The sequence below is a fragment of the Nicotiana tomentosiformis genome, chromosome 7 (genome assembly GCF_000390325.3).
Source record: "Nicotiana tomentosiformis chromosome 7, ASM39032v3, whole genome shotgun sequence".
In the NCBI taxonomy this organism is placed as follows: Eukaryota; Viridiplantae; Streptophyta; class Magnoliopsida; order Solanales; family Solanaceae; genus Nicotiana; species Nicotiana tomentosiformis.
The window spans coordinates 46,611,612-46,625,778 of NC_090818.1; the positions used below are offsets into that span (position 1 = coordinate 46,611,612).

Sequence of the window (14,167 nt, forward strand, 5' to 3'; positions counted from 1 at the left end):
GAGTGATGTTAATGTGAGCTCTAGAAGAGCTGGTTACTTTTATTAAATTGTGTGTCTTGGTTCTACTATATAATAATGAGCTTATAGCATCACAGTTGTGGCTCTGAGTTATATTGGTGCGGCATGTCTAAGGAACAGTTGTGTTTAATAATATAAGGTCATTTGACCTAGAATGGGTACTATCAGGTTTGATTTCGGTATATTCGCTCAGAAAGTGGTTATGGTTCTGGTTGGGGCGAGAGAGCTCCGTGACTTGTTGGTCTGGTAAGTGGTCATGAAATTTCGCGTATTTCTTTTATTATCAACAGTGTACGAAGGTTTTGGGATGAGGTTTGGTTTGATAGGGGTTTAATACTAGTATGTGGTTGGTTTTGGAGTTGTCACTGTGACCACGAATGGTGCTACGAGCATGCGAGTTATGTATTATATTAGTTGATTATATTTGTGGTTATAGTTACGGCTTGATACAGCTTGTTCAAACTTATACAGTGTGTAAATGTAAAATTCGTGTCTTGGAAAGAAATTCTGAAAGGTTGGGAATTGAATTTCCAAGGTTTATGGGCTAAAGTTAAATCAATGATTTCAGTGGTATTGTGTTGTCAAGCCTATATGGAATAGGGTGACGTGGGTTCACCCCCGCATACGTGTGTGGTAAGATAGAGCAGTGATTTGATTGCTTGGAAACAACTCTTGGCACGTTGGAGGACGAACGTATGTTTAAGTGGGGGAGAACATAACGACCCGGCCGGTCGTTTTGAGTATTACAACCCCGTTTCCCCATTTACTACTCAAATTATACTTTACAGTTGTTATGTGAATTGCCGGGGTAATTGGTTCGGGTCCGGTGAGGTTTTGGAATGACTTGAACACTTAGTTCCAAGGTTTAAAGCTTAAGTTAAAAATAGTGTCCGGATGTGGACTTATGTGTAAACGACCTCAGATTTGAATTTTGATGATTCCAATAGCTCCATATGGTGATTTTGGGATTAGCAGTGTGTCCGGAATATTATGTGGAGGTCCGTAGTAGAATTAGGCTTGAAATGGCGAAAGATGAAATTTTGGGAAGTTTGACCGGGGGTTGACTTTTTGATATCGGGGCCGGAATCTGATTATGGAAATTGGAATAGCTTCGTTATGTCAATTATGACTTGTGTGAAAAATTTGAAGTCATTCCAGATTGATTTGATGTGTTTCGGCACAAGATATAGAATATGAAATTTTAAAGTTTATTAGCATTGAATTGGGGTATGATTCGTGGCTTTGATGTTGTTTGATGTGATTTGAGGCCTCGAGCAGTTTTGTGTTATGTATTGGGACTGGTTGGTTCAATTGGACGGGGTCCCGGGGGCTACGGGTTTGATTCGGGATGGTTCCGGACCAAGTTTGGGTGTTTTGATGCTGCTGGTTGCTGGTTCTGGTGTTGTTCTTCGCGTTCGCGAGGAGCCTCTCGCGTTCGCGAAGAAGGATTTTGCTGTTGGGACTTTGTTCTTCGCGTTCACGAAGAGGTTCTCGCATTCGCGAAGAAGGAAATTTTGTTGTTCGTCGTCTGACTTTAGAGGCTCATATCTCGCAATCTATAAGGAATTTGAGATAGGTAAAGGCATACCAGAGTAAAGAATTACACGGTTTGAGGTAAGTAACACTTCTAAACTTGGTTCTGAGGGTATGAATCCCCGAATTTGGTATGATATAAATTGTTTGGAGGTGACATACACGATAGATGATGAGCATTTGGACGTGCACCATATAAATTGTGTCTTGAATAAATCTTGTGCAGTTGTAAGATTAATGAATCATATTATTATCTAAACATTCTCCACGTGTTAGAGAAATTGAGTTGAGGCTCCTACTAAAGATCATGTTTAGGCTACGTGCCAATATTTTGGGACCCATGGGGTCGTGTTGTTGTTGAATTAATTGTTCAAAAATATATATTTTACATTCTGTAATAATTGTCCATTGTGAGGATATTTATGGGATTGAGTTGCGCAACGCAGCTGGCCATTTGGCTTTATATATGTTATTATTAAATGGATCGAGGCTGCCCGCCTGCAACAGGCCAGAATGGCTTTATACATTATTATTGTTCTGGATCGGGGCTGCTCGCCTGCAGCAGGCCTTATTGGCTTTACTATTTTCTGGATCGGGGCTGCCCGCCTGCAGCAGGCCTTATTGGCTTTACTATTGTATGGATCGAGGCTGCCCGCCTGCAGCAGGCCTTATAGGCTTTGTTAATATACGGATCGGGACTGCCCGCCTACAATAGGCCATATTGGCTTTGTATTACACTTGGGCTGAAAGAGCCCCTCCGGAGTCTGTACATACCCCCAGTGAGCGTAGACGATCATCAATATTCGGGATGGACTTGCATTACTTACTGTATATATATATATATATATATATATATATATATATATATATATATATATATATATATATATGGGATGGATTTTTCAGGGCATGGACTTGCCTTACTTAATTGTATTGTAATGAGTTATCTAGACATGGATCTTGTCAGTATCATTTATATTTAGGGATAAATTATCTCAGGGCTGGATTGGCCTTTTACGGTACTGAGTGACTGATTGTCAGTCGATGTGTATTGATATACGGGTTGGAACACCCCTAGGTTGGATTGGCCATAAACAGTACCAAGTGACCGGATAATTTGTGAGCAGTATTTACATGAGATCTTTCTACCGAGATGTCATATGCCTCATATCATACAGTATTGATCTATTTCACTTGTATTGAGTATAAATGTTGAACTTGAAAGCATGCCTATATTTCTGTACCATTATTTTTACTGGATTGTACCTGCGGAGCTCATCATTTCGTTCAGCCCAGAGGTTAGTCTTGTTACTTCTTGAGTTAGTTGTACTCATACTCTACTCTGCACCTCATGTGCAGATCCAGGTGCTCCTGGATACGACGATTGCTAGAATTCAGAGTTATTTCCGTTGGAGAATATCAAGGTAGCTGCTTGACGATCGCAGACTTGATTCTTGTAACGACCCGACTTTTATTTTAAGAATTTATGCCTTGTTCAGTGACTTAAGGTCTCGAGCAGTCTCGCAGTTTATATTATGACCCGCGTGTGTGGTCGAGTTTGATTTACGGATAATTCGGAGTGATTTGGGATACTTAGTCCCTAAGACGGAAGCTTAAGTCTTAGGATTTTGATTGTAGTCAGAACTGTGTGAAGACAACTCCGAAATGGAGTTCCGTCGGTTCCGTTTGCTTCGTTGGGTGATTTTGGACTTAGGAACGTGTCCGGACTGTGAATCTGAGGTCTGTAGCCAATTTAGGCTTGAAATGGCGAAAGTCAAATTTTTGGAGAATTGGACCGGAAGTGGACTATTGATATTGTCTGGGCGGAGCGATAAGGGTGGCTATAAGAGTGATAGGGTAGCAATATGAGCGATAAGGGTGGCTATTGTCAGGGGCGATATGTGATGATGTGGGGTTGTGGTGTTGATAATTTTCATGTGATATTGTGATTTTCTTGTGTTCACTTTTATACCTTGTGCAAATTGTCTTGTTATTGGTAAATTCATAACAATCTGATTTATGTTGAAATTGAGAGCCTGTGGCTATTGCAGGCAGATTATAAATTGAAATGTGGGCACGAGGTGCCGTGAGTAAATAATGAGGATATTTGGCACGTGAATTATCCGTGCAGTTGTGATATGAAATGTGGGCACGAGGTGCTGTGATGAAATGATGATGATAATTGGCACGTGAATTGTTCGTGCAGTTGTGATATGATTTAATTATGGGCACGAGGTGCCGTGAAAATATAAAAATGGGCTGAGACCCATGTTTACGAAAAATATAAAAATAGGATGAGACCCGTATTTTTTATGATTATGAAATGAGGTGTCACATGGTGACTTTTTAATTGAAAGAATTATATTCAAAATATTTATTTGGAAGGATTTTTATTCATAAAAATTATATGAAAGATTTGTATTTGAAAGATAATTATTTGAGGAAATTATATTTGAAAAGATTTATTGAAAGAATTATATTTGAAAAATAATTATTTGAGAAAACTACATTTGAAAGAAAGTTATTCGGAAGAATTTTATGTGAAGGATATTTATTTGAAAAACTTGAATTAATTGGGCGTACATGTATTATTAATTGTTGAGTGATGTTTATGGTATTCTTGTTATCTTGCTGCGCATACCACTGGTTGTTTTATCCTGCCCTTATTGCTATTTGTTTCCTAGTATTTTGTATATTATATTGCACAGGTTATTAGACTAGTGAGTGTCTTGACTGTACATCGTCTCTACTCCATTGAGGTTAGTCTTGATACTTACTGGGTACCGGCTGTGGCATACTCATGCTACACTTCTGCATATTTTTGTGCAGAGCCAGGTATTGAAGATAACGGACTTGAGCAGAGTTAAAGCGGGATCGTAAGGATTCAAGGTAGAGCTGCTTGGTCGTTGTAGTCCCTTGGAGTCTTTTCATTTCATTGTACTGTTAACTTGTAATCAAACAGTATTGTATATTCGGTCCTCATGATCATTCTATATATTCAGTTAGAGTTCGTGACTCAGTACTACCAGTCTTGGGAGGTCGTATATTGTAATTATTTCTGTTGTTAGTTTAAAAAAAAATCGCTTCAAAAATGTAATGGAAATCGGCTTACCTAATCTTAGAGACTAGGTGCCATCACGACTCCTGTGGTGGGATTTTGGGTAGTGACAATTCCCTTCTTGTTTAGTTATTGTACTGTTCTATACTTCAGACAGTGATGTTTATCAGTCAAACTCTGTATTCATATTAGATGCTCATGTACTCAGTGACACTGGGTTTTGGGAGTGTTATATTTGAAATTGTGTGATTTCTTCCGCTGAATTTAATTATTTTATTTTCAAACTTTAAAGAAAAGGTGATTTATTGAGATTTTTGGCTTGCCTAGAATTGAGATAGACGCCATCACGACAGGTGAGATTTTGGGTCGTGACAATTACATATGCTATTCGGCAGATTTAAGTTTTTTAGTAGCATGACGGGCATATTTTTCTTCAAAATTAACCTATATGCAATGGAAGCTCATTTTTACCTTAGTCTATTATATATATATATATATATATATATATATATATATATATATAGTGATATGTAAGAAATAATGAATTTGATAACAAACCTAGATGGTAGAAGGCCATTTGATATTGAAGTATTTGAGTATTCATTTTGGTAGTAATTGTTGGTATCATCTTCTGCTGAATCAAAACTGAAAAATATTTTATTTTTACCATAAAACTTAAAATTGCATTTAATCTAATGATGATAATATTTTTTCTTATTAAATGCACTACTATTACCATTGTGGTTGATAACCATGTGTTCTAGAAGAACTAAATCATCTTTTTCGTTTTCGACCGGAAGCAAGAAGTCACTGAATGTTAGATCTATTCTTACTTTAATATTTATTGTCATTTGAATTTTTTTTATTTGAGGCTATTAGTATAATTTTGGCAAGCTAGCTTATATGGTCTTTGCTTTTGTCGATTTTGGAACTACTGATAATACTTGACAGAAACCACCACACAAACTATTACTTTTCTACCAAATGGTTCATTGATATCCAATATATCTCTAGAACTCTACGTAATTGTTTTGATTCTTTGACGCTTAGCCATAAGTGCTTCATCCCATATTATTAATTTGACTTTCCTTATAAATTTAGCACTATTGCTCTGCTTTGATATATTTGTAATGGTTATTTTAATTTTTTGAAGAGGTATATCAAATCTAAAGTGAGTTGTACGACCTCATAATAAAATCGTTGTCGGTACACCACTTATTATTATTACTAACAATATCATGCCTCTTGATTTGACATTTACAAGTAATGACATAGGAATATCATTTCGATTCCGCCAGAGACATCTACAAAGGATAATCCTGCTATACCATAGTCGACTCTTTATAATATAGTCTTGAAAGCTTGTTCTTGTTCAGAATTTAGCTTTGATTGTGCTTCCTCAGACACTTGTATGTCCTTCTTAATACTATATTAATCTTTTTTACTTTGTGATCTAATTTCTTTTAATCTCTACCGCTCCTTTTATAGAATAAATATATGAACCTTAAGATTTTTTTTTAACTTGAAAAATAATTTTACTCATGATGAATTTAAAAAATAATTGAATTGGATTCTATTGCTAATAATTAATTGAAAGATTTGATTATTTGGTCCTAACATAAAAAATAATTTATTTTCTGTTCATTCAGATTCTTAAGATTAGTCCACCTCTTTTTTTGAATATTTAATCGTAATTATAATTTTATGCACCATAAATTTTATTTACAAAGAGTAAAAGACCGATCTGACATTCCACTCTTAGATCTTTATATTTGCAAAATCATCAATAGTATTGACTCTTACCGACCTTTTTCTTTCTCTTTCTCTTTCTCACACATTTATATTCTTAAAAAAATTTTAATTGTTCTTTAATAATTGGAAAATAATAATTACTTTATGAATTTTCTCATTAAATTTGTTATCTTCTAAAAATTGTATCACAAAAAGAATTCTTTTGCATCTTGTTCGTTAAACTAATATTTAGGAGGAAATTACAAAAAAATACGATCAAGACAAAAGTAATGTTTATCTAGCACAATAAAATTTTGAAGGATAAATTTAATTCGCATAGGATTATAAAGTGATATCTTATTACTGTACTTTATATAAGTGGCTTACTTTGAAAAACGGAATGAATTCTTATAAATTTGTGATCTTTGGTTCTAGAGTTGCTGTAGAAATATACATGTAGTCTCCTACTCTCCTACACGGCAACAAAGAAGGGTTTTGGCGTTAAATTAGTAAAGTATTCTCTTTTTTCTCGCAATTTTATTGACTTCATAGTTAATTATAATTTTATCCTAAATATGGTAAAAACCAGAGGTTTCATTACGAATATGATAGTATATTCTAACATCAAGGACAACGGAAAATTGAATTAATAATCAAGCTCTAAAGATTGGGATTTTGGAAAGTGTACCATTGAAAAACGAGTTATGCAAATGATACTGCTAAAAGATAGCAAGAATAAGTTGACACAAAGACAAGCGCAAAAAAAGAAAGAACAAAAAGCATGACTTAAAGAAGAAAATCAAGAAGTGAAGCTGCTCAATTAATGAGAAATTTAAAAATAACATAATAATAATTAATTTTTTATTAGAATAACTTAATTTAGCATGATCCAACGTACAATAATGCATATAATAATCGCTCCTAAAGTTGAGATTCTATGAATCGTTGCTTCAAGTTGGCATCAATTTGGGCGTCTTATTTGAGGTGCATGGCTCCGTCCCTGAAACGATGACTAGTACCACTTGAATCGAACATTATTTTCTTCCACCCCTGCCACAATTATGAAACTTAAGAGATCAAGCAACATGTGCCTTCCAACATGATCTATTTCTGATGAAGCATAAGAGATCAGAGTTCTTGCTTTACCTTGGCATCCTTTCAGTATGGCCATCACGTCCTTGTGATGTTCTATACGTTGTATATATTCATAGACTAACGCACAACCTACAATCTATTCAATATTTAGCCTAAATACCAAATTCATTTACCTGAGCCATTCGGACGATGGATTGTTGGAATTTGTGGTTCAACCCACTAGCTATAGGCTTTGATATAGTCTTCAACCCAAGGGCAATACGATTGAGTACTGGTATCATGATGACAAGATGAGTGCAGGCAAGAATTCTTGAAGCAGATGAATTGAGATATAAAAGACCACGAACCAGTGAACGAGAAGTGCAGCAACTGACTACTTTTTAATCTTTTAATTAAATGCATGTGCAGCTTGCCCACCTGACCCATAAAGGGTTTAATTTAAAGGTTCAAATGTTGGATTCAAGCCTAATTTACAGGGACATTGATTCAGACGTGTTCCCTGAGACTTTGAATGAAAGCCCAATGGCAAACAGTTTGTATTAGTTCGCTAAATTGGAGATGCAACTGCACCACTTGTCTAGCTTCCCCCCTTATCTATGTTCAAAAATAATAGCACGGTGACAACCCAACTATATTCTTCAACCTCTCACCTGTAATTACTGGGTTTTCTTTAGTCCAAGAAAAGCTTTGAGCAGTTTATTCATTCTTTTTTCTTTCCCCCTTTTTAGAGTTGACTGCACGACGACTAGGGGAACTGATCCCTATCTGTTCCCTCTACTATTCTCTTATCCGATTTTATTGAAAATTGAACCAGACATCTGACTAGTTACTCTAAATGCGAGGGAACTAATTGTATCAGGTTCCTTATCTCGTTCTCTCATGAAGTTTGTCAAATCATCAAAACAAAAACGCATAACTTATCATATGAATAAAAGGCTAAAAATAAGGAGATTCCTTATGTTGGTGATAACATAATTAAATGCATATTAAAACAAATAATTACTTACCTAAAAAAGCTCCAACACAATTGGCTAGCATTCTAATTCATTTCTTTGTTTTTCCATCAGTAACCAATTTTATGTTGTCATCCAATATATAGTTTATATGTAAAGTATATATATAACTTTTTCCTTTTAGCTAATATTTACAATCCTCTCATTCCAGTAGGTGTCCATCGAGTAATTACACCATTTTTGCATAGAGAAAAAAAAATATTCTAAATCTAGATAGCCATCAAACTTTTGTAGACAAAGCATTTCATATCAAAAAGTGTACTTTGTAATGTCATAAGTATTACGAAAAAGTATACTTTTTTTAGATGAGTATATAATGTATTGTATACTGTTATAATATACAATAATTATCATTCTATTAAGGTGCACATTCATATTTACAATTTACATATAAACTGTATATTATATAAATAAACCAATATATAGGATTTTTCTAACCCACTACGTAATTGTAGTATGTTAGTCATTTTATTTACATTTACCTTACCCAAATTACCCTCAATAGTCTTTTCTAAACACATTAGTGAGAGGGGCCTTTTGGTCTTTCTGTCAAAAAACTAAACCCCTCTCTTGTTCTCCGTTTTCCATCTATCATCTTCTCTGTGTGTGTATACCTTCTTCTCTTTCATCCGTGAAGCTTCCAGTTATATAAGATAGCGGCTACTTCAAAATAGCTTTGGCTAATTTTGTGTGTGTTAGTCTCTTCTTCTCTCTATTTGGGTAATCTAAAAAATATCAGAAATGAAATGAAATATCTTTTTAAAGTAATGATTAATCGAAGTCACCGAAACTTTCAATGAATCGATGATTGTACGTTCTTACGCATATGTTCATGAATCAAAAAACATTCTTACTAACTTTTTGCTTTATTGTTAATCCCTGTTAAGCCCCTTCTCTTCCGTTTCTGCAACGTAATTTGGAGTCCTTGAAAATTATTAAAATAGTTAAGGAGCTTCATTTATGGGGCTTAAACTTCACAGAAGACATGATTTAAAGTTAAGCCCTTTTTCCCCATTTCTTCAGTTTATTCTTCAACAAATAACTTTTTGGTTATGATAAATGGGTTCCTTATCTTTCCAAGATCGACTCCAAATTTGTAAGAGTATTCTTCGTTCATGGTGTTCGAGAGCTTAGCTTTGTGAGAAATCAAAGAATTAAAATGTCTTGAAATCTTGAATGTGATTCATGGAGCGGGCAGCAGGAGGACTTGCGAAGGAAAATGAAAGAGACAGCGACGAGCTCATCATGATGATGGTGGGTTTAAATGAAAAGACAAAATAGTCTAAGCTATTTGTAAGGTAGCAGAGATTGGTAGGGGCAATTTAGGTAAACCAAATGTGTATACAACGCTAACCTACTACAACTACATAGTAGGTTAGCCAAACTCACGTATGTATATATATATACGTGAGTTTGGCTAATCTACTGTGTAGTTGTAGTAAGTTAGCTATATCTATATTATATTAAAAGTGGAAACCCCTTAATTAAAAAGTTAAATTACTAAAATATGCTTTTTAAAAATTTAAATACCCTACTTATAAATAAATATATAACAATAATACTTATTAAGAAGAAGAAGTTATCTATATCATATTAAAGTGGGAAGCCCTTAATTAAAAAGTTAAATTACTAAAATATCCTTCTTAAAAATTTAAATACCCTACTTATAAATAAATAATACTTATTAAGAAGAAAAATCTATATATCTATATTTATATCTATCTATATTATTATAAAAGTATGAATACAATGTCGATTTATCAAAATAACCTTAAAATCAGCTACATGTTTCTCTGTCCCCTTCTTATCTTTTATCTCAAGGTCAAATTCTTGTAAATGTAAAATTCATCTTAACAATCTAGGTCGAGCATATTTCTTTGCTAAGAGATATTTTAAAGCTGCATGATCAGTAAAAATAGTGTAACGACCCGACAGGTTGTTTCAAGTATTGTAGCACCATTTTCCCATTTACTGCTTATTTTATGCCTAATTGTCGTTATGTGACTTTCCGGGGTAGTCGTTTTAGTTTCGGGGATGTTTCAGAATGAGTTGAGACACTTAATCTCAAGGTTAGAAGCTTAAGTTAAAAATATTGACCGGATATTGCCTTATGTGTAAATGGCTCCGGAATGGAGTTTTAATGGCTCTGATAGCCCCGCTGGGTGATTTTTGACTAAGGAGTGTGTACGGATAGTTATTTGGAGGTCCGTAGTTGATTTAGGCTTGAAATGGCGAAAGTTGGAAAATTAAAAGTTTTGGAAATTGAGAAGTTTGACCGAGAGTTAACTTTGTTGTTACCGGGCTTGAATTTTGGTTGTGGGAGTTGGAGTGGGTCCCTTGTATCATTTATGAGTTGTGTGTAAAATTTGAGGTCAATCGAACTTGATTTGATAGGTTTCGACATCGAATGTGGAAGTTAGAAGTTCATAAGTTCAATAGGATTGAATTGGGGTACGATTCATGTTTTTGATATTTTTTGATATGATTTGAGGCCTCGACTAAGTTCGTATGATGAGACTTGGGAGAGTGCTGGTGTTCAGGTCTGGTTTCCTTCTATGCGATTGGGTGGATAGGTCCGCGATCGCGAAGGCTTGTTATGGGCAGCTAGATTTGTACTCTACGCGTTTGCGAGTATAGGGCAACGATCGCGTGATGTTGTTCGTGACCGCGTAGGTATGAGGGATCAGTGCATCGTGTTTGCGTGGATCTTTAGGCGATAGCGTAGGGTTAAATCTTGGACAACTGAGTTTGTTCTTCGCGATCGCGAAGCATTTTTCGCGATCGCGATTCAGGGATAACTGGACAGAATTTAAAGTCTAAAAAATGAGGGTTTGAGGTTATGTCACAATTTGATTTTGGGAGATTGGCTGGAGGCGATTCTTGGAGAGATTTTCAATGGAGTAATTGGGGTAAGTAATTCTTACTTAGTTTTGGTTAGATTCCATGATTATATCTTTGATTTCATCATTTAATTAGTGATTTGGGTTGACAAATTGGAAAAAATGGAGAAAACTTCTTAGGCCGAATTTTGGGAATTTGAGCAAGATTTTGGTATCGAATTTGAGTAATTTTGGTATGGTTGAACTCGTGGTTGAATGAATGTCCAGATTGTGTAAGATTTATCAGATTTCGAGACGTGGGCCCGGGGGGGTTGACTTTTGAGTTGACTTTTTGACTTTTAATTAAGAACTTAGTATTTTCATATGGAATTGATTCCTTTAGCTCGTATTGATTGTATCGAATTGTTTGTGGCTAGATTCGAGGTATTCAGAGGCCGATTCGCGAGGCAAGGGCTTATTGGAGTAGAAATTTGCACGGTTTTGAGGTACGTAACACTTCTAAACTTGGTTCTGAGGGTATGAAACCCCAAATTAAGTGTTATGTGATTGGTGTTGGGGTGACGCTCATGCTAAGTGACAGGTGTGTGGGTGTGCACTGTAGGAATTGTGACTTAGTCGATTCCGTGGAACTATATAGTTGAATAATCTTGTTGTTATTTGTATATTCTCCATGTATTAGAGAAATTGAGCTGCGAGTCATGTTAGAAATCATGCTTAGGCTACATGCTGGTATTCTTAGGACCCACATAGGCCGTGTTGCATGTTGAATTATTAGCTTAATTGTAATTATGTACTCAGTCACAATTATTGCTTTCATATCGTATCTCAGTCTCTGTTGCCATTTATTAATACATCATATCATCATTGTTTGGGCTGATTATTATGATTCTTGTGAGCCCGAGAGACATGAGAAATTGATGACTGAGTGAGGCCAAGGGCCTGATTGTGTAGGATCGGGATGTATGCCCCCAAATGTTGTATTGATTCATGCCATGATTGCCTTATTATAGCACTTGGGCTGGATCTGTCCCTCCGGAGTCTGCACACCCACAGTGAGCGCATATACCTACTGAGTGAGAGTGCCGAGAGCGAATGATGAGCGATTGGGAGGATTGAGTGATTGTGAGGATGAAATGACTGTGAGGAATGAGTGACTGTGAGGATGGAGTGAATGAGAGGACTGAGTGATTAATACTCTGAGAGTATGCGTATGACTTCATCATTATTTTGTACTTCAATTGGCATACATAACTGGCATATAGATATCGAGACGTATCATTCGTTATTTTAGTTGTACTTGATATATCTTACTTGTATGAGCTTTAACTGTTAAACTTGAGAGCATGCCTATATTTCTGTACTATATTTCTGTAATTGGACTGTACCTATGAAGCTCGTCATTACTTTCAGCCCAAAACTTAGACTTGTTACTTACTGAGTTGGTTTTACTCACGTTACACCCTACACTTCATGTGCAGATCCAGGTGTTTCCGGATATGGTGGTTGCTGATTCTCAGAGTTTGCGGTCGTTCAGAGATTATCGAGGTAGCTGCCTTGGCGTCCGGAGACCTTGACTCTCCTCCCCTATCCCTTATTTTTATTGTTCTACTTTCTTAGACAGTATATCAGACTATGTATTTGTGTAGATGCTCATGTACTCAGTGACACCCTGATTTAGGGAAACTTCTGTATTGAGTTATGATATTTTCATCCGGTTTTATGAGATTTTTACCTATTTAAATCTGTTTTAGTATATTCTGAATTTGAACTTGTTGGTATGCATGAGTGTCGGCTTGCCTAGTATCATGCTACGCGCCATCACGACAAGTTGAATTTTGGGCCGTGACAAGTTGGTATTAGAGCCTAGGTTACATAGGTCTAACGAGTCATGAACAGGTTTAGTAGAGTCTTGCGGATCTTTACAGAGACATTTGTACTTATCTTCGAGAGGCTGCCGAACCCTTAGAAAAACTTCACTTTCTTGTATTCTTATCGTGCGAATATTGTGATTTTCGGGAACTAAACTTCTATTATTCTATTCTTTCACATATGGTGAGGACACGTGCTACCAGACAGGCCGGACACCCACCAGTAGCACCAGCTAGGGCCACGAGAGGCTGGGGCCGCTATAGGGGCCGAGGTGTAGCTCGTACAGCAGCTAGAGCAGCACCTGCAGATCCACCAGTTGCTCCAGCTCAGGAGCAGGTTCCAAATGTGGTTGAGCCAGTGGGGCCACCTCAGGCACCACCTGTGCCCATTGTGATTCCAGGCCTTCAGGAGGTTTTGGCTCAGATATTGACCATTTACACTAGTTTTTCTCAGACAGTTTTTGTTCAGACAGCACCAACCACTTCTCAGGCCGGGGGAGGCACTCAGACTCCCGCTGCCTGTACTCTAAAGCAGGTGATGTAGGGACTTCAGACACCGAGGGTACTACCAGCCCAACCGGTTGTAGTTAATCAGGCCCAGGTGGGTCCATAATGACTGATGAAGAGCAGAAGAGGCTAGAGAGATTTGGGAGGCTCAGGCCTCCATCATTCAGTGGGGCTGGGTCATAGGATGCCCATGACTTCTTAGATAGGTGCCAGCGAATTCTTCGCACGGCGAGTATTTTGGAGACTAGTGAAGTCTCCTTTACTACTTTTCAGCTATCAGGGGTTGCCTTCAGATGGTGGGAGGCCTATGAGAGGAGAAGACCAGTTGGTGTTGCACCACTTTCATGGCATAAGTTCTCCATTCTCTTCTTGGAGAAGTTTATGCCACAGACCCGCAGGGAGGAGCTACGCTGGTAGTTCGAGCAGCTACATTATGAGGGCATGTCTGTAATCCAGTATGAGATGAAATTTTTAGAGTTGGCTCTTCACGCAGTTTGGTTGGTT

At 36.6% G+C, this 14,167-nt stretch overlaps 1 pseudogene; it reads right to left on the minus strand.

Annotated features, from left to right (window-relative positions):
• Positions 1-7,511, minus strand: part of LOC104109464 (G-type lectin S-receptor-like serine/threonine-protein kinase At4g27290) — a 113,664-nt pseudogene extending 106,153 nt beyond the window's left edge.
• Positions 7,512-14,167: the final 6,656 nt, after the last annotated feature.